The sequence below is a fragment of the Rhyacophila brunnea genome, unplaced genomic scaffold (genome assembly GCF_057557595.1).
Source record: "Rhyacophila brunnea isolate RB1 unplaced genomic scaffold, BYU_Rbru_1.0 scaffold_2, whole genome shotgun sequence".
NCBI lineage: Eukaryota > Metazoa > Arthropoda > Insecta > Trichoptera > Rhyacophilidae > Rhyacophila > Rhyacophila brunnea.
The window spans coordinates 28106232-28126224 of NW_028232859.1; the positions used below are offsets into that span (position 1 = coordinate 28106232).

At 32.1% G+C, this 19993-nt stretch overlaps 1 protein-coding gene and 2 non-coding genes across 4 annotated transcripts in view; all 3 read right to left on the bottom strand.

Annotated features, from left to right (window-relative positions):
- The window catches only part of LOC147072139 (uncharacterized), a 243702-nt gene that overhangs the window by 170661 nt on the left and 53048 nt on the right, over positions 1–19993 (bottom strand). The window lies entirely within an intron of this gene.
- On the bottom strand, positions 13222–13294 carry TRNAK-CUU (transfer RNA lysine (anticodon CUU)). Its single transcript has one exon. It is a non-coding gene; the product is annotated as a tRNA-Lys (tRNA).
- TRNAK-UUU (transfer RNA lysine (anticodon UUU)) lies at positions 13792–13864 on the bottom strand. Its single transcript has one exon. It is a non-coding gene; the product is annotated as a tRNA-Lys (tRNA).

The window sequence follows — 19993 nt, forward strand, 5'->3', positions numbered from 1 at the left end:
TAATTACGAATTTAAAGACACTGTATAATTATAATTTATTCGGGTTAATAAAATTTCCATGTTAATAAGCATTTACGAAAAGATAAAACGTTTAAGCTGGTCAAATATATTGGAATCAAAATGGGTGTACTTTCTATGTACCTACGCTGATAGAATAATATGTTTACCCTTCATTCGGCAACCAAAGCTCGAAAGGTATTTAATAATTTTTAATGTGGGCGAAAATGTTCACTACTCGCGACAATGATATAAAAGACCGATAACAGAAAATAAAAATAGACTCGCTGTATGCACGGTATCGTAGTTGACTCTTGTTGAAGGGCAATATATTCATGGTATATATTATATAATATACAGGTAGGTACCTCTACAGAAAAATACACACTACGTGGTTACTGAACATTGATTGTATACCTAATACATATTTGAAAAAAAATGTACATTATACCTACTTATAAATCAAAATTATATGCGTTTTAGTAATCTGTCAACCACAGCAATATTGTAAGCAAGACCGACTACAAGTGTAGCCATGTCGTGACACGAAACTGTAAACTTCGATGGTAGTGCTAGTTACTGTTCATACTTTGAATGAAATAAATGGTATCCAGTAATTTAATAACGAAATATGCAACCGAAACTTTTAATTTACTGCGAACAGGTACCCAACCGCAATGCATTCGAAGGTGATAAATACCTTGCACTACCAGCGTAATTCGCAATGCAGTGCCACGGCCTGAATATGGTCGGCCTTAATAATTAAGGAATTCCAATTATTGGAAGTGACTAAAAAGACCAGCACTGAGCCCACGCAAGGTTCAAATTTTCGCTGGATTAACAATTTCATAGGTACATACGTGCTTGCGAAGTTATAGTCTTTCTCCGCATTTCACCACTAGTATCGTTTTATAATACGAATTGGAGAATCTAGTTTTTAATAATTCCGAGTTTGCAGTGAGTAGGATTTTCCTTTATATTCATGAATAATGCAGCAGCCATATTAGAACAATTAAAGAGAAGATAAAATATTGACAGTAATTAAAACATGATTTGCGTTAATTGCAGCATATTTTTCTCGTATGCCGCATTCTACCTGGTGAGTGTTGGCGACTATAGCGGGGAATACATATTCATATTACTATTATGTTATTGAACGACTACACTACACATGGCCAAGTGACGTGTTGAAGGAATTATGAAAAGTGGCTTATGCGTGCGCAAAATGACAGGGTGTAAGTGGAACAACCAACTGGGGGGGTTGTTTGCCTATCAGACCTCTTTCTGAGAATAACAAGAAAAGCAATGAAAACTGTGGCACCATTTTCAATATAATTATGTGACAAAAAGTAGGTCAGAACGCCTACACCACAAAATGATGATACCCACCCCTCATTTATTTCTTTCTTCGCTTTATCTATCTACCAAGACCTTTTCAAATCAGTACACATACCTATTATTATTATTATCCATACGCACAAAAATACTGTAAATCGTCAATCAATATTTTAATGTAACCATATGTACGAGGGTGGGTCAATAATTCCTTAGAAAAAAGCATTAAAACAGTTTTTATTTTTGTATTTTTTTTTTATTTCTCAACATAATTTCCTTGGAGCTCAATACACTTGGTTAGACGTTTCTCAATTTTTTTTAAACCGTCAGAAAAATAAGTTTTCGGAAGGTCCTCAAAATAAGCATTTGTCCGATCGATGACTTCTTCATTTGAAAAAAAACGTTGTCCACTTAGCCATTTTTTTAAGTTTGGGAAAAGGAAAAAGTCACTGGGGGCTAAATCTGGCGAATACGGTGGGTGGTCGACCAATTCGAACTTCAATTCTTCAATTTTAGCCATTGATCGTAAACATGTGTGAACACGGGCATTGTCCTGATAAAAGAGGATTTTTTTCCTTTTTAAATGAGGCCGTTTTTCTTCAATTTTGTTTTTTAGCTGGTCCAATAAAGATGCATAATAATTCCCTGTTATTGTTTTTCCTTTTTACAAATAGTCAACGAAAATAATTCCACGTGCATCCCAAAATACAGTAGCCATAACCTTACCAGCTGATTTTATGGTTTTCGCCTTCTTTGGACATGGTTCGCCTTTCGCAATCCACTGCTTTGACTGTTTTTTCGTCTCGGGAGTATAGTGGTGTACCCATGTTTCATCTACAGTCACAAAGCGACGAAAAAATTCATCCGGATTGCGTTGCATGAGCGACAACAGGGCTTTAGAGGCCACCACCCTATTGCGTTTATTGTCGACTGTGAGCAAACGCGGCACCTATCTTGCAGAAATGTTTTTCATGCCCAATTTGTCATGTAAACTAGAAATGACGCTACCTTTTGAGATCCCTGTAACCTCAATTATCTCACTCAACTTTAATCTTCGGTCACTTAACACCATATCGTGGATTTTATTGATCATTTCTGGTGTAGTCACCTCTACAGGACGTCCTGAGCGTGGTTCATCCTTTGTTGATGTACGACCACGTTTAAATTCATTTAACCAGTTATAAATAGTTGCAAGTGAAGGAGCAGATATGCCGTGAACTAAATCCAACTCATTTTTTATTTCCTTTGCTGTTAACCCTTTTATATTAAAATGTTTAATAACAGCTCTAAACTCAATTTTCTCCATTTTCCATTTTTCCATTTTCCACAAGCAAATTTTTTTTTTAAATGTACGAGAAACACACAACAACCCGACCAATCTGATTGAAACTTCGCAGCATACTGAATCGGTAGTGCCGCTGCATGAAAACAAACCGCTTACAGTACTAGTCGCGCCACCTGTCGGCTTTTCTAAGGACTTATTGACCCACCCACCCTCGTATTAAATATATTAGTAGGTATATTTACGAAAACGTATTTTGAAAGTGAGTGGTATTTGTCTTACATCTTAGAATACGTCTCATTAGAAGGGAAATCAAAAATGATATCATAGGTATTTCCTAGCTTCTCACATTGTAACGACAGCAGTAAAAAATGGTATTGGTATTGATAAAATTAAATCAGAAACTTTCTATTTGCAGCTTCGGCGTGATCATATAAAATATACTAAGTACGACATATTTTAGTTGTTCAAAAGAGTTCTTAGAAACCAACTATGTATGACCTGAAACGGTGAATAAAAATGCAAAAATGCAAAACTCACAACTTTTATTTGATTATCTACCTACATAATATATTAAAATTTAAGTAATATTATAACAATAGCCATGTGATAACTGATAAATTTTGAAACATGTTATTTATAATATAATTTTTTAAAATACAATACACGTGCAATGTCAATCTTTTAAAAATATAATATTTTGAGGTACCTACCTAATGGGGGGGGGTTTGCTTTATGTTCGTTTTAAAACCATTATAATGGGAGTTCTACCACGTTAACATAAATTCGATTGACTATTAATTGAATGCTGTATTTCGAAAACGTTACATGTCACATTTTAAAAAAGATTGACATAAGTTGCAAAAATCTTCATATTACCTAAATATACAAAAAAAATGTAAAGCAACTTTTTTCGTAGTTTTTTAAAGACAACTCAGATCATACTTACTATAACTTTGTACCATATCAGTCGTAGCGGTTCTAATTATGCACAAAACTCCTTTATTCGGCGCTCTTGTTTAAATTATAATATGTATTTCTCCACCGTTGACCCTTTTAATAATTCACCTGTTTCATTTAAACATGCTATATCAAAAATTTTGTATAAATAGATATATAATGTATTTACTTATACATATATATTAATTCTTTCATTTCTGATGTTACTTTTTAATTTTTCTTTTTTATCTTTTGTATATTATTTAATTATTCATTATTCTTCCTCATTTTTCTCATTTTTTCTCATGTAATCTTCTTATGTAATTTCTTTATATTTATGTTATTTTACTCTCTATCTTGTTAGGCTTAACTATATTATAATGTATATATGGAAACTTTGCTGGTTGCATTAACTTTTTATTATTATATTATAAATTTCTGTAATCAATATGTAACTGTTTGTTTTCCTTAATGAATAAAATTAAAAAAAAATAACATAATAATATATTTTTACATAAAAACTATTTATTTTTAAATAGATAAGAGATTGTTTTCACTATTTTGACTAAAACACAATTGTGACTTGTTGTGAAACGTTTTAGAACTACATCATTCAATTGTGTTTTACTTATAGGTATTTATAAGCAGATCGATATGTAAGTCAATTTTAATTATAATAAACAATATTATTCACACATCATTAACTACGACCTATGCACCAAACAGCTGGCTGGCTGCTAGAGCATATAATAAATAACACAGTAATCCATAAATAATTAGGTATTTAAACAATTTACCTTCCACGTGTACATATGTAATTACGAATTACCAATACTGTAAAAATACTTAAATAATATACATCTTATAATGAACATATCTGAAATTAATGTCAGCTGGAACAGATTGATACATACTCAAGTTTTACTAAATTCAAACATGAATATGTTAAAGCTGGTAGTATTTGCTATACCTATAATATTATGAGAAAGAAGGCTTGATTCAGATTGTGAAGAATAACCGCTAAATATTCATTTGCATACCATGCCCTTTAGAATCAGATGTGAGAAGTTTTCTTCACAAATGTCAATCTAAACTTACGCAATGGCATGTAGTGGATATTTATTTTCCGATTTTATATATATTTTCCAATAAAAATAAAGTACAGCAAAGCACACAAATGACAGACGTGAGTTTTTAAAACACAAAAGAACGACGCCCTAAAACAATAATATACATCTAACTTCATCGCCTACATACTATATTATTTACATTCACATTAGGGAATTGATCATTTAAGAAGAATTATATACCTACATAAATATTAAACGTTTCATCTCATAGGTCAGCTTTCAAGCGAGCCTACTTTGAAATTCTTTCGCATGAACGGCGATAATAATTCACCCGAAAGATTTCACTGATGTGAAAACCTGTTTCAAAAAATGTGCAACGTAAACTCGAAATTAATCTTTCATTCGAGAAGCGATTCGCAAATTTCGCATGCAAAAACAATAATTTATCGCGGGTTATTTGAGACGCTGACGACGTGGCTACGAATAATTTTCTTTAAAATAGGCATATCAAAAAATACCAATACGAGTGCGACATTTTTTTGTATGGGTATAATAAACAGACAACATAATCGATTGCATTCCGAACTATACATGGTATAAATAATAACTGTATTCCTTGTATTGTTGTGTTTGCTCCTGATAACTAGTTACGTATCTAAGAAACCGGGATCATCAGTTATTTGTCATCTCCCGATGTGCAGATCTAATGGCCGGTTCGGACCGGTCGAGTGATTTAGTAGAGTGGCGAGTGATTTAGTGAATTAGTAACACAAAAGTGTCAGAACATAGTGCATTAGTGATTGACGTGTCAAAATTAACAGATCGACGGATATTTCAGTCTTGTCGCCAGATTGACTAATCTACGTCAGTCAGTGCGCAATGCGACCGACACGTCACGTAGAAATAATTTATTTCAAAATTGGAATTGAAATCATTTCAGATTATCAAATTATGAATGGCTTGAAATTGCAATTCATAATATTATGCATTAATGTAAATAAATCCAATAATATGATATACATAGGTAGGTATATCATTTTCCCAACAGGAATTCGAAATCACGGCTGATACGGACGACACGACTGCAGTATGCAGGCAAGCGAGCCATGACATCACCACGCACCGGTGGCAGATGAGCCCGACGATTTGACAGCGTTCATTATTCATGGAACGTAAACAAAACTATGAAGGTTATTGATCGGTCACACTAATAAAGTAATAATATAACGAAGCGTTGATTTTTTCGTTAGATTAATAAATTTATGATCATAAAAATTATGTGCAACATTCAAATGTCTACCCACGTCATTCCATGTTTCTGAATTAAAAAAGGAAATAGAAGCCTACCTATGTATCTATCGGTGGCGAGGGGTGGAGGTAGGCCATACTTATTTGATGTCATTGAACCAAGAATCAATTTGCAGATGATGCTGGTTATTTTTTTTTTAAATCCAATTAAACCCAGCCAAAACTAAACCATAATAGTTTAGGTATGTTATGGACGATCCGACAAAATAGTGCACACTTTTTCAGTCATACTTTTTTGTTTTAGTTATATTAAAATACATAAGTACCTATCTAAAATTATGTATGTTATAATGGCATAATTTTAGATATTGTATCGAATATAATATTGAAATGAACACCAAACGTTCTGATGACTGGCAACCCCAACACCGCTACGCGCGGCGAAATTACGCGTTACTCCGGATCTCGGCTTTGAAGTGAAGTTTGCGGCGTGAAACGATAAAAACCCTTTGGCCATCTTGTTTTTTCTCTTTATTCTTCGGACCTTTGTGACAGTAATGCCCTCCGCCGACGCAGTAACTAAAATCCGCCGGAACCTATATGTATCTATTGTCTAAGGCCGGAACTGAAACTCCAGTATCTAGCTAATGTATTTCAATGGCGGCTCGCTGACGGTAAGACTGGAGTCTCTCAGTTTCACAGTATCCGCAACTAAAATTGAGGAAACGCGACATGCTAAGCTCCCAGTCTCTCAGTTGCCAGTCATCCATTAAACAGTGGTACCAATATCAGTAGATTCGGTGAAAAAATCATATGTTCTTACCAAAATTGGTAGCACTTCTAACAACGTCATTCCATAGACCATAACAAGATTACAAACCAAGACGTCAAACGAGAGCAAAGATGGAAGAACAAATTTTTAATTAAAATTTTGTGGCAGAACTCGAAAAACATCCCTGCCTGTATAATTACAGACTACCAGATTATTCCCGTAGAGATATTACGGAAAAGGCTTGGAATGAAGTAGGAATTTTGGAATCCGTTTCTCGTAGTTCATGTGCAGCAACGAATAGTCTGTAGTTTATATTTTTGTCTATATAAGGATGTATCCAAAATCTTCTTTTATTTTGTCTCAACACCGGCATTGTGTACCAAACAGCTGATTGCCCACTTTAACAGTTTGAGGTTATGAGATTAGAGTTCCAGTAGCGCTGTGTGCGAAGCACCAGTCACAGGCCAGTTTATGAGTTCCGTCACCAGCCAGTTTGCGGGATTTAAGTTGCTGCTTCGGCGGAGGGCCTAACATTGTGTATTGACTTGGAGACGCCCGTCACGGACCGACGGGCACGAAGCTGACCACGAAGCCATGTTACATTGCCAAAGCAAAGAATATTAGTAGTTAGGTAAGTATATTGATATCTAATTAAGTATAATAAATTTTTCCTATCTATAACTTTAATAGGTATTTTACTACACATTGTAAGCAACTTTACTATTTACAGATGTTCGATTTTAATATTTAGAAAATTGAATTATGTTTCAGATTAAAAATTAAAGGAAAAATAAAACAGTACAAATGAAGGAATCTATTAAAATTGAAAGGAAAACTAATAATTTAACAAAAGCAAATAAAGGTAACATAGATTTCGTCAATGTTCCAGTTGAGCTTCCTGTCATATGAATATAATGATAATAAAATGCATTCAATTATATGTTACAAATGTGGCAGAATTATTTATACCCAATGGAATGCAAAGTTTGTACAAAAATATTTCATTGGATGTGTATACCAGAAAATGATGAGTCAGATATTATCGAATTATCTACTTATCTAATTATTTTGTCAACGTTTTTTTAAAGTTTACGTTACTAATCAAGAAATCTCATATTATCTTGTCTAGCGGCATCCTGGGAAGAGATGTTGTATGCCGGGGTAATATATTTTTAACAATTATTTTAAAATTTTAAGATTTTCGCATTACCAGCAAGAATCGGCATACTTCTTGTTGTTTTATTATTTCATGTTATACGAGAACCTATTAGTTCTAACAAGTATATAAATGGCGTGTATTTTTGAAGTAAGTATTAATAGACAATTTTGAAAAGATTTTAAATTCCAAGTGTCTTAATTTTTAATCATTGGTAAGTATTTATTTCGAAGTGTCAGAATAAGGACGCCAGTTTTAGTGTGGAGGGTAAAATAATGTTTGAGGAAGTAATAATATTAAAAAATCGGTTGTAAAACTAAATAATCATTATTTAAATTACGCGTGTCATTAGATAAAACATATATCCATTATTATTATGATAATTTGACAAGTAAACAATTTTATATGGGACGCATAGCAATTTAGGGTTACCATCTCGCACGTATAAGGACATTTGTCTGCTCGCACGCCAAATTCATGAATATTCGGTACAAATAACCATTATTGTGATTATTAAAAGAACACCAATTAAGAAGTAATCGAAGGTGCAGCAAAAAGAGCTATAATTATATGAGCACATCACACAGATGACAGAAGATAACCTCAATTCCGATAACTTTAAACCCAAATTATAATAATTTAGTGATATTTGACGGTTTATAAATATTATGGAAATTAAATATAATACCTATTAAACTATTATTATCTAATTGAAATAACCTGTTTCATAAATTAATTCTATTGAAACGATTATGAATAATTTGTCTTCAATTGAAATTACGTGCAAAATAACTAAGTAGCTTTAAAGTTAAGTGATAGTTAATGGACTATTTCTACCTATATCCAATATACTTACTTAAATATTTTTAAAGAAAGTAATAATGAAAAAAATACCTCATTTTAAGGTTAAATTTGATTAAAAATGTTATATTGTGAAATATTATTCATTCAACGAAATTTTTCATACATTTTGAATGAGATTAAAATACCTACCTAATATGATTGATCGAACTAATAAATCGATAATCGAATGATTTTATGTGATATTAGTATTAATTCAAATAAAATAGCTACATACTTTCTGGTTTGCATGTCGATTATAAAACAATTTATATTAGTATAAATCTTTTAGATAACGAACCTTTTAATGTCGAGACAATTGAGACATACCTATTACCTATTCCACATATAAAAATTACGGATATCGATAAATTATACTAAATACTTTTATTTATAAAATAAAAGGAATGTTCATTGATCGACAATGGCTAGGCATTTTTTGCTGTGGGGTAAATATTGATATATTTTTATAAAATTTACAATAACCTGGTCACACCGTTCACCGTTGACATGACAAGCCAAGCGACCCTTCAAGTTGCCATGTATTTTTTTTTTGTAAACAACTGAAGTCTGCCTTATTCGTTATTTTTATGTCAAAAATAAACCTATAATAGACACATCTGGTGTACCTACCGACCTGTCTTCTTATTTTTTTAAATGTTAAAAATATATGATAATACACACTAGGCATACAACATAATTCTATAATGGAGCATGTATTTTCAATGGTCATTAGCCCAGTGTAGATACCTACTGAAAACAGTTTCTAATAAACATTAATAATTGATTACAAACTAATTCTGTTGTACCCAGAGCATAGAATCAACAGTTACAGCTGATGGCTAGAACGAATTTCTTAAGAAACCTGCTAAGATCCACATTGAATTGTGGAGCCATTTTTTTAGATACATTCATTATAATAGAAAGAAAAAATACTATTCTAGATTTCTAGTGCTGAGGAAGTCAACTGTCATCTGTCAAGGTATATTAGTCTATGATACAACTAACTCGAATATTATTCTATGTTATAACCCTGGTTGGAATGACAGAAGGATACTATTTTAGAAAATTTAAAAAAGCGGCCAATTAAATTATTTCTGCCCAAATTTTAATCTATTCTGACACACAAATATTTATACTTGACATTTAACATTTTAATAATTCCCTGTGCTTATTTAAATACTTTCTCATATATTATTTGAATACTTACCATTGAGCATTTTTTACGTGCTGCTGATGTTAAATTATTGCCAAAGTTTAATAAAGTACTTTTATTAAGATACTTTTGAATATTTATACTTACCAAATAATTAGAAGCCTATATAAATCTACATTGTGTAGCTAGGTACTTCTTCTTTATATGCAATAAAAAAATCGATTATATTTGAAATTATTGATTTTTATTGATCGAAAAATACGATTACCGTAAAAATAAACTAAATTAGTTTTGAACTAAGCGTATATTTGATTTTATTTAATAGTATTTGTATAACATTTTTACTCCGGGGCCTGTCAAAAATATTGAATATCAAATCAAATCAAATTTATTTATTTTACATATAATGAACATAACAAATTATAAATTCAAAGCGTTCACGACATGCCATAAAATAAGTTTTAAAAATAAAAATACAGAGAATAAGTAATAAAATAAGAAATAAAATAAGAAAATAAATAAAATAAGTAACACAATAAAAGTAGATGAAAGCACACAGAGTGAACTTTGATAGACCCTATCTTAAAAACTTATAAAACAACGTCCACCTAAATTCACCTCACGTAAGTGGAATATATCAATATCCGAAGCGATTTCATTAAATATGGTTACTGCCCTCCCAATCGACATTACTAATGGCAGGTTAGTTCTGCACCGTGGGAGAACAAACAACGGATGCCCTCGATTCCTAAGGTAATTATCAGAGACACACAAGCCAACACCACCAAGAATGTCAGAGTTCATATTTACGCCGCGTATAAGTCTGAAAAAATATGTAGCTAAATAAAGATCCCTTCTAAATTTTAAGCTACAGTATGTATGTAAGCATCCCTAAGAGAAAATCAGTCGGATAGAGCCACGGATAATATCCATACAGTCGAAAGTAAAGGAGTCTTAAAAAATTCTTTTGGACTCTCTCCACCATAAGGCCGTACTTCAACTGATGCGGGGCCCAAACGATAGACCCACTCTCAAGTCTGCTTCTAACTAAGGAGTTATAGAGAATTTTTAGTACCGTAACACCCGAAAAGACCCGGGAAGTACGCAAGACAAAGCCCAACATCTTTAGCGCCTTTTTACAAATGGTATCTATATGACCACTAAACGTCAGTTTACCGTCAAACGTAATTCCAAGATCTCTTACAGATGATATTCGCGAGAGAACTCTGCCATGCATCGAGTACTGGAAAAACAATACTCGTGAGGCATTAGTAAACGATAAAACATTGCTTTTATCAATATTGAAGTCCAGTTTGTTACGCCTGCCCCAATCTAATATATTATCTATATCAAGTTGGAGTTGACGACAATCGTCCAAGGTGACAACTTCCATGAAGAGTTTCAAGTCGTCAGCAAACAACAAAAACATAGCATTTTTAATTACCAATGCTATGTCATTTATAAAAATCGTGAACAACAATGGTCCTAAGTTTGAGCCCTGGGGGACACCAGAAAATGTGTAAAAGGTCTGTGACTGATAAAGGCCGTACGAAACGTATTGTTGGCGGTTACTAAAATAAATCCCGAATAGCTTCAAAAATCGATCCGACAATCCAATAAGTTGGAGTTTTCCATTAGATACGAAGTGTCAATGAAACAACATCGATATTAATGTATTGATAATCTCATTTAAATTCCCGCATGACTTCGATAAGTATCTACATTCTTTAGTCTGAAGATGCAAAATAATTAATATAGAATAGGTAGGTAGGCACATACATTGGAAAGTCCATCTTTTTTTCTTGTAACAAGACAATAAAATTAAAATGAATATTAATTGTTTGGATAAAATGATAATGATGAGAAGATGTACATACATCAATAGCAAAATATACTCCTATCGTTTGTCGTATTTTATTAAAAGAATTAAAAATAGAGTCTATGTCAGCTTTGAACTGAATATGCATTTTAATGTTACAGAATAAATTTGAATACATTGATAAATCATATACATATACCGCCATCTATCTAACAAGAACGATACAAAAATTGTAGGTATAGTAAGTAAACCGTTTTGTCATTATTTTAAGTACAATACCCAAATGAGATTTTATAAAAAAAAACTTATAAAAGGGAATCACAGGCCAACTTATCATTGTCCTCTAGTAAGATGTGGGGAAATATGCTTTAAAAATCATTGAAAAAACCCTATTATGTTGAAACATAGATTTACATCCAGGCATTTCTACTAAGCCGCAAGAAGAATCAAATTTAAGGATATGAAAAATCGTTTGGAAATTGGTTGGAAAAAAGCATGAATAAGCTGCTGTCAGTTCATGAAGATAAATTTAATAGGTATATCGCGTTTCCCTTCATAAGGGTAATATAATATGTACCTACACATATTAATATAAATTCACAAAAATAAAGAATGTGTAGGAGTTGATAAATAATAATGAGCTTGTTAATTGCTTAATTGAGAATGTTTTTCTATCTTCATCAAATTCAATGTAATACTTATAAAATAATGTAACTATAAGGATAAAGTAATGTACATAAAAGTATAAATTAATTGAATGTAGGTAGGTACTTACTGATGCTAGTACTAAAATATCAAGCAAATAAATAAAGAAAAATGAGGATAGCTAAAGGGGGATGATTATACTATCAGAGGCGAAAAGAGGCACCTAACGGAAAAATACGAAGCTTGCAATTTGAGATTTTTTTGATAATTTACAATTTCAACTGTAGTAATTAATAAATATGTATCTGAAAACACTAAAAAGATTTTTTTTTTTAAAATTTAAAGATAAACTGGCAATTGTAAAAAAATGTAATAAAATGTGAATTCGTTGCAGGGTCAAATCTTATTATTACATTATATTTTATTGCCATATTTATTATTAAAATATAGTTTATTAAGTTTTAGATTTTATGTGGTGTAGATTTTTGACTAATTCATCGTTTTAATATTTTTTATATTTATTTTAAAAAACATTGATTTTTATAAAAATATAAATGTGTATAACTTGAAATCCTTTTTATTTATATCAAATTTTATTTTAGGTATGGTCCCAATATTGAAGCTCGATATTATTTCAAATAACCAAGCAAAATGAAATTTGAAAAAAAATAACTAGAATACACCTACAATTTATTATTTTCTTTATAAAACGTAAAAAATATCTGTTTGTCTTATTTTATTAGTATTTTGCAGAATATTATGTAGATTCAAATTCCCATTTTGGATTTAGCACTATACCTACATTCATTTCAAAAGGTAGATTTTCTTCTATTTATAATATGGAATCCATAAATAATATGGAACTACACATCACATTATTCAACCTAGCATATTTTTATAATAATTATAATATTATTATAATGAAAAAATGATCTGAAGTGTTGTGCTATTCAAAAATAATTCGCCCAACGTGGGGCTCGAACCCACGACCCTGAGATTAAGAGTCTCATGCTCTACCGACTGAGCTAGCCGGGCAGTCAACGGAAGCGCCAAAATATATCTATATAAAGTCAAACATTTCCGCTGAGATCGATTCGCTTACCATTATCTTATTGAATGTTTTAACTATGTATAAATTAATTATATTATTTTATCATTTTTTTTAATAATAATTATTTTAATTATAATTTAACTAAATAATTTTATTATAAAAGTATACCAATTTTTGCTCCTGGCTAGCAAAAGTAGATTACTGACACCTATGAAATATATTCTTATACCAACACGATATGACTAGTCGTGCCATCTGACGGTTTGCTCAAACGTTGATTAACAATATTATTTCTTAAATTGTTTTCTATCGCAGTGGTTTGGGTCCATGAAATAGTTACAAATTTAAAATAATACACGTAGCCTAGGCACCTAATTATTACAATAGAAATATAATACTACATACGTTATGCATTTTTTATTCTACATAGAAATAGCAATAGACAATAATATTGAAGCAAGAGAGAGAATAAAAATAAAGCCGCCCGAACAGGGACTTGAACCCTGGACCCTTGGATTAAAAGTCCAATGCTCTACCGACTGAGCTATCCGGGCTGATGAAGTCGGGACGGAAAATATTAAGAAACTTATACATGGCATTGTACATATTCATAATAAAATGCATTATTTTATCGTCAATATAAAATTTTAATGGCCAGGAAAAAATGAAAATGATAGTAGGTAGGATATCAATAATTATTATTGATGTATTATACTTATAATATTATTGAATACTTGCTACATTCCGCAGGAGTACCTAATTACAAATTATGTATAAATATTTTTAAGGTTGATTGTGATCAATTACTGATCATGGATTATAAAACGGAATAAGAAAATTAAAATCAATAATATTATGAGCAGGCCATATCAGAGAGAGGGGGCAGGAGAAACAGTTGACAGTTCGTCCTGGGACCTCAATTTTCAACTCAGATGGTATCTTATAATACCTATACTAGGTAGTTTAAATAAAAAATATTTCCGATGCATACCGAACTTGTTCGTAACGCATAGTAGGTAAGTACCTATTAATTATTGATGTTCGACTGTTTTCACCATGTCAGACTGTAGAGCGTAGAAGGAGAAAAAATATTTATTATTAGTGTACCTACCTATGTACCTACTGAAAATGATTGAAAACTTTATGTAGAGTGGCGAGATTGCATGTATGTATTTCCATTACTCTGAATTAATTAAGGATTTGCTGGTGCGAAAGCGTCTCATGATTTTCTTATTATAAATTAAATTAAAAGACGTAACACAAAACGTACATACCGACATGCAATTAAAATAAGTAAGTAAGATAGACAAATTAGATATTTTCGTTTAGAATTAGAATCGACTGTTCCAAGTCGTTCGGTAAATGCAAGTAACAAATATTTTCATTACTCCCATTGTCATATTAATTAATTGGGGAGTCATTCATCGAATTTAGGTACACGTGCACCAAAAACATCCACAGACCACCGTCTCGCCAGTGGCCCACATAACAAAAGTGAGGCGTGCGACGTGCGACGTGCTGCGCAGAGCAGACGTCTCGATTTCTCGACACCGACGGTTGCGCGTGCCCAGTCGGCCGATGCGACGATTTTCCGAAGGTACGATACAATACTTTTGGATTGCATTATAATTTTATTATTTATTATGCTTATTATAATGTACTATTAAATTGATACGTCCATCGTACATAATAATTTTCAGTTGGTACAGGTAAAATTAATAAATAGTTGATGTTGCGCCTTCACCGGGACGTTGAAAAGTACATATACGATTCGTCATCAATCATCATTATCAACAACAAACAGTTTATAATAAATTATAACAATTTATAATAAAATAAGACATTCAGATTTGGTTGACACTGTATTTTGGTCGATGGTTGCCCAGGGAACACAAATAATGAGAGTGGGTTAGCTTCTCGGTGTGGCTGTAATAGTGTACGATTCTCGAGTATGGATAAATAATTACGTTATTTCCAATATTTGAGTACCTGCGCTTTTATCATAATATGCATTAAAGTTTGTCACGGAAACGAAGCACGCATTCAATAGATATTAGTATCTACTAATAAATATTTAGGGAGATTCCTGGGGCGCTGTATTGCATTGTATTGTAATGCCAAAACCACAGCCAAAACTACCTTCAAAATCCAATTATGGAGAATTTTTTTACAGAGAAATTCTTATCAGTTCTATTTTGAAAAAATGAAGCAACGTTGACAAGCAAATGAAAAAAGACTAGACTGGACGAAATTTGTTTTTGGAAGATACAAAAAAAGTCCTCGACTTAAATTTTTGATAAATTCATGAGTCATTCATTTTTCCCGGAAGATATAAGAAAAAAGTTCTCGACACAGCCTTTTCGTATGAAATTCGCATACAATAGTTCGCTTTAATCAATAAACCAATCGTGAATTCTCGAGAACCAAATTTCATATTCTAATCTCGAGAAACGAAAAATGTCAAGAAATCACAAGATCTAGTCTAGACTCTAGCTAGACCAGTGGTTCACATGTGCGGCCACCAGAGGATTTTGCTGCGGCCACCGGTGCTTTACAGAATAATATCAAATTTATTTAAGTATAAAATTATGAAATTGGTTCAATACACATGACTTGTCTTAAATTTCTTTCCACGATCCATAATGTGTTCCTGTGATGAGATCAAATAGTCCGTTTCTGAGTTAAGACGTAAGTGAAACGGTAAATAATTTTCAACTATAGGCGCGACGAAATTTTGGACTCGCTGGCATTCGGAGAGCGAACGTCGAGGTGTCAATACGCCAATTTGTTTAGTAATGGCGACGGGGGTATTAATTCTTGAATCGTGTAAAGATGACTAAAAACGTTAACCATTTACTTGGAAAAGAAAACATGTCAATGAATATATTATTATTACTAATAGAACAATAAACAGAACATTAAACGGACGCATGTTGGATTTATATGACAAAATTATATTTCGTTCGGCATGCGTCATTTGCACCCGCGATCCGCAATCCGCGCATCGCTAGCCACGATCATTTTAAACCATGCCTCAACTGAGGTATATTGAAATTAACGTATTATTATTATAGAACTTAAGGCCATGCATTAGTTGAGGCACGGTCTAAAAAGATCGTCGCTAGGCGATGCGCGGATTGCGGGTGGCGGGTGAAAATGACGCCTGTCAAACGAAATATTAATTGTCATATAAATCCAACATACGTCCATTTTATGTTCTGTTTATTGTTCTATTAGTAACAATAATAATATATTCATTGACATGTTTTCTTATTAAAGTAAATGGGTAACGTTTTTAGTCATCTTTACACGATTTTAGAATTAATTGACCCGTCGCCATCACGCAGCAAAGTGACGTGTTCCCGGGTCAACATTCTCTCAGTGAATGGCAGCGAGTCCAAAATTTCGTCGCGCGTACAGTTGAAAATTATTTGGCGTTTCACTGATGCGTCACCTTAACGAAATTTTTGCCGGTTTTCACGCATTTGTTTGTGTGGGACCAAATATAGAAAACTCTTTCTTTAGTAACTTCGCCTTTTCAAATAACAACAAATGAAAATTACGTAGGACTACAAACGAGGTTAACATCATTTTCAGTATTTTATTTAATTAACTGGGCTTACGTTAAATATGCGTTATTGGAAATGAGTCATGAACAAGTAGGTACTTAAAAACCATTTAATAATACCAAGGTGGAAAAATTTCGGTCAAAGTAATATGTTGACGAAGAATCAACACAATTCAAATAATTGGCAACAATTATTGCTTTATTAATATTGTTTAATATTAGGATCATTCAGTATAATGCACTTAATAAAAAACAAATATCGAAGCCAGTTGACAGAAGTTAACTTAGAAGCAGCCATGCGGCTCGCATTGAAAAAAAGGCTATGAGGAATTTACATTTGCATTATTTTAAATAAATAGATATATACTAAAATGTTCAAATATCTTTTATTAAATGGACTATAAATAAATTGATCCATTTTTTTCGAAAATAAAATTTATCTTTAATTTTTTCAATCACAACCAAAGTGAAATTTGGTGCGGCCACCAAACGTTTCCATAGAACTGTCAATGTCAATTGTGCGGACACAGCTAAATTCCACGTGAGAACCACTGCTCTAGACCTAGACTTGAGGAAAACTAAACAACAACGAACGCTATACGCGTCACGATTTGGTTGAGCGTTGGGGGGCGGGATTGCAATTCCTACTGTGTTGACACAGTCGATGTATAAGCGCGTCAACAACTTATTGTTTTCATTGTAAAAATACATGGTAAAAATAACCTATAAGAAATAGAAAATTATGCAGCTGTTTACTCGAAAATTTTGAGAATTTTTCATTACACAGTACATACAACCAAAATGTGTCTACAGTAAGTTGTAACTTCAATTTACATTACAGCGTAGTTATTTACCAATATTTAAGTATATAAATATATTTCAATATGGGCAAATCGGGTAAATGGGGGATAACGATTTTTCTCATTTAAGAGGATTTCGGGAAAAAATGTGATAATTTTCTTAATAGTGATGTTTTGGTAATGTAAAATTTTGTATAATGACTCTATTTATCATAAAGATGTTCTAATGCCGGGTCCACACTGGCAACATCTCGTTAAATTTTACGATAAGTATGATAATTATCGTAAAATTTAATGAGGTTGCCGGCGACATGTTGCCAATGTGGACCCGGCATATCATTGACACCTTGTACGTATCTGACATTCAATCTTTTTGACAATGGGGGAGCTAAGAATGTCATACTTACAAAAACTATTAAGTAAATGAAATTAAATAAAAACAAAAATGCGCTTCGTACAAAAACAATTTAGTTTACTTTTTGAGGCATCTGAATTTTTGTTTTTATTTAATTTGAAAACTTGTGGGTCTATTCTATACTTATCGACCGCTAAAGTGATAAAGTGATAAATAGTATCAAACTAGGGGTAGGTTTGTATCAAAGTATTAGCACTTATTGTAACAGTTGCAATAAGTTGGTTTTTATTGTTGTAATAAGTGCTATATTTTAAGAGCAGCAAGATAGGCGCTGTTAAAATATAGCACTTATTGCAACAATAAAAACCAACTTATTGTATTGTTACAATAAGTGCTAATATTTTGATACAAACCTACCCTAAGTTTGATAATATTTATCACTTTAGCGGTCGATAAGTATATAAAAGAATAGACCCACTGGTTTTTTTCCACATTCAAATTCCACATATCGAAAATATTGAATTTCAGAAACGAGGTGTCACAGTTAGAATATCGATAATATGATGCAATAATTCACAACCATTGGGAAAATAATAAGTATGTAAATGTTTAAATAAAATGTATTATTTTTTAAATGCCCAATTAAGCAAAACGATTATTTTTTTTTCAGGAGAGTAAACATGAGGAGGAAGGTACTAGGTAGCTGGTAGATTCATATGTGTATCGTAACTTAGTAAGTATTCAATTTATGGAATATCTAGCTTTCAGTTGCACCCATAGTGGGCAGCGGTAAATTGGAATGGAACGTATACAAAAGCACCCGATACGTATACGTTGGGTTGGGTTTCAGGAAATTTTTACGGGAATTCCCGAGAAATTTTCGAGATTTTTCATCCCCAATCTCGAGAATTTAAATTTTTAACATTTAGGGAAATCCCGGATCTCGAGAATCTTTTCTTCAATCAAGAATCAAATATTAATTGAAAAAAAAAACGATTTTTTTTAATTAAAATAAATTAACAACATTTGAGTTCGAGTATGTCACGCAGTGTGCAATCGTGTGATTTTAGTTCTATAAATAGATATGTATACGATTACTTCTTTAACGTTATTAACGTTAAAAAACGAACTAAATGCATATGAAAAAGTGGACAGAAAACACAAATCGTTCAAAGACCGTTCGGGCATTTAACACAATTAAGCCAACGTCGACTCAAAATCAGTGCGATTTTTCAATATCGGGGAATTTCGTTTCTCAAAAGCGTCCACTATTGTCAGAGGCAGCCATTGACAGTCTGTATTTTTTTTTAAATTCTATTTTAATAAGTAATGTATAGAATTATTTTTGTTTTCCTACCTACTTCTATTTGTTTGTCTTCTTATTTGTCTGTTTTTACACTGATTTTAGGATTTTTTACTGGTTTTTTTTTTAAATTTCTTCGATATCTCGAGAATTATCGAGAATTATTTTCTGGAAATCCCGAATCTCGAGATTGAGATTTTCTCGGGAAATATCCAACTCGAGGTACCTATACGTATATGTACATTATTTGAATAATATGCAGAAAGATCGGCGTGTCTAAACAAGAACAAACTTGAACGAATAATTGTTAATGTGGATTCGATAGAAACAAGGAAAATACCTGCGAAAGGACATATTATTTACCCATCAACGGCGAAATCCTACCACGAAAGCATGAAACAAGTTTAGTCATGCTGTTATGAGATGAGATATAATCTAGCCTATAAATCCACTGCACACCTATTTATTATATATGTTTTTCTTTTATTTTCTTCCAGATAAACCGGCATATTGTAAAGACCATGACCGTGCTGTTCAGGCCCAAAGAGCTACAAAATATCATACACCTTATGGATTATGATCATAATAACTATCATTATTTTATATTTTATATGAAAATAATTGATTTATGCTACCTATAGAAAAGACTCTATACTA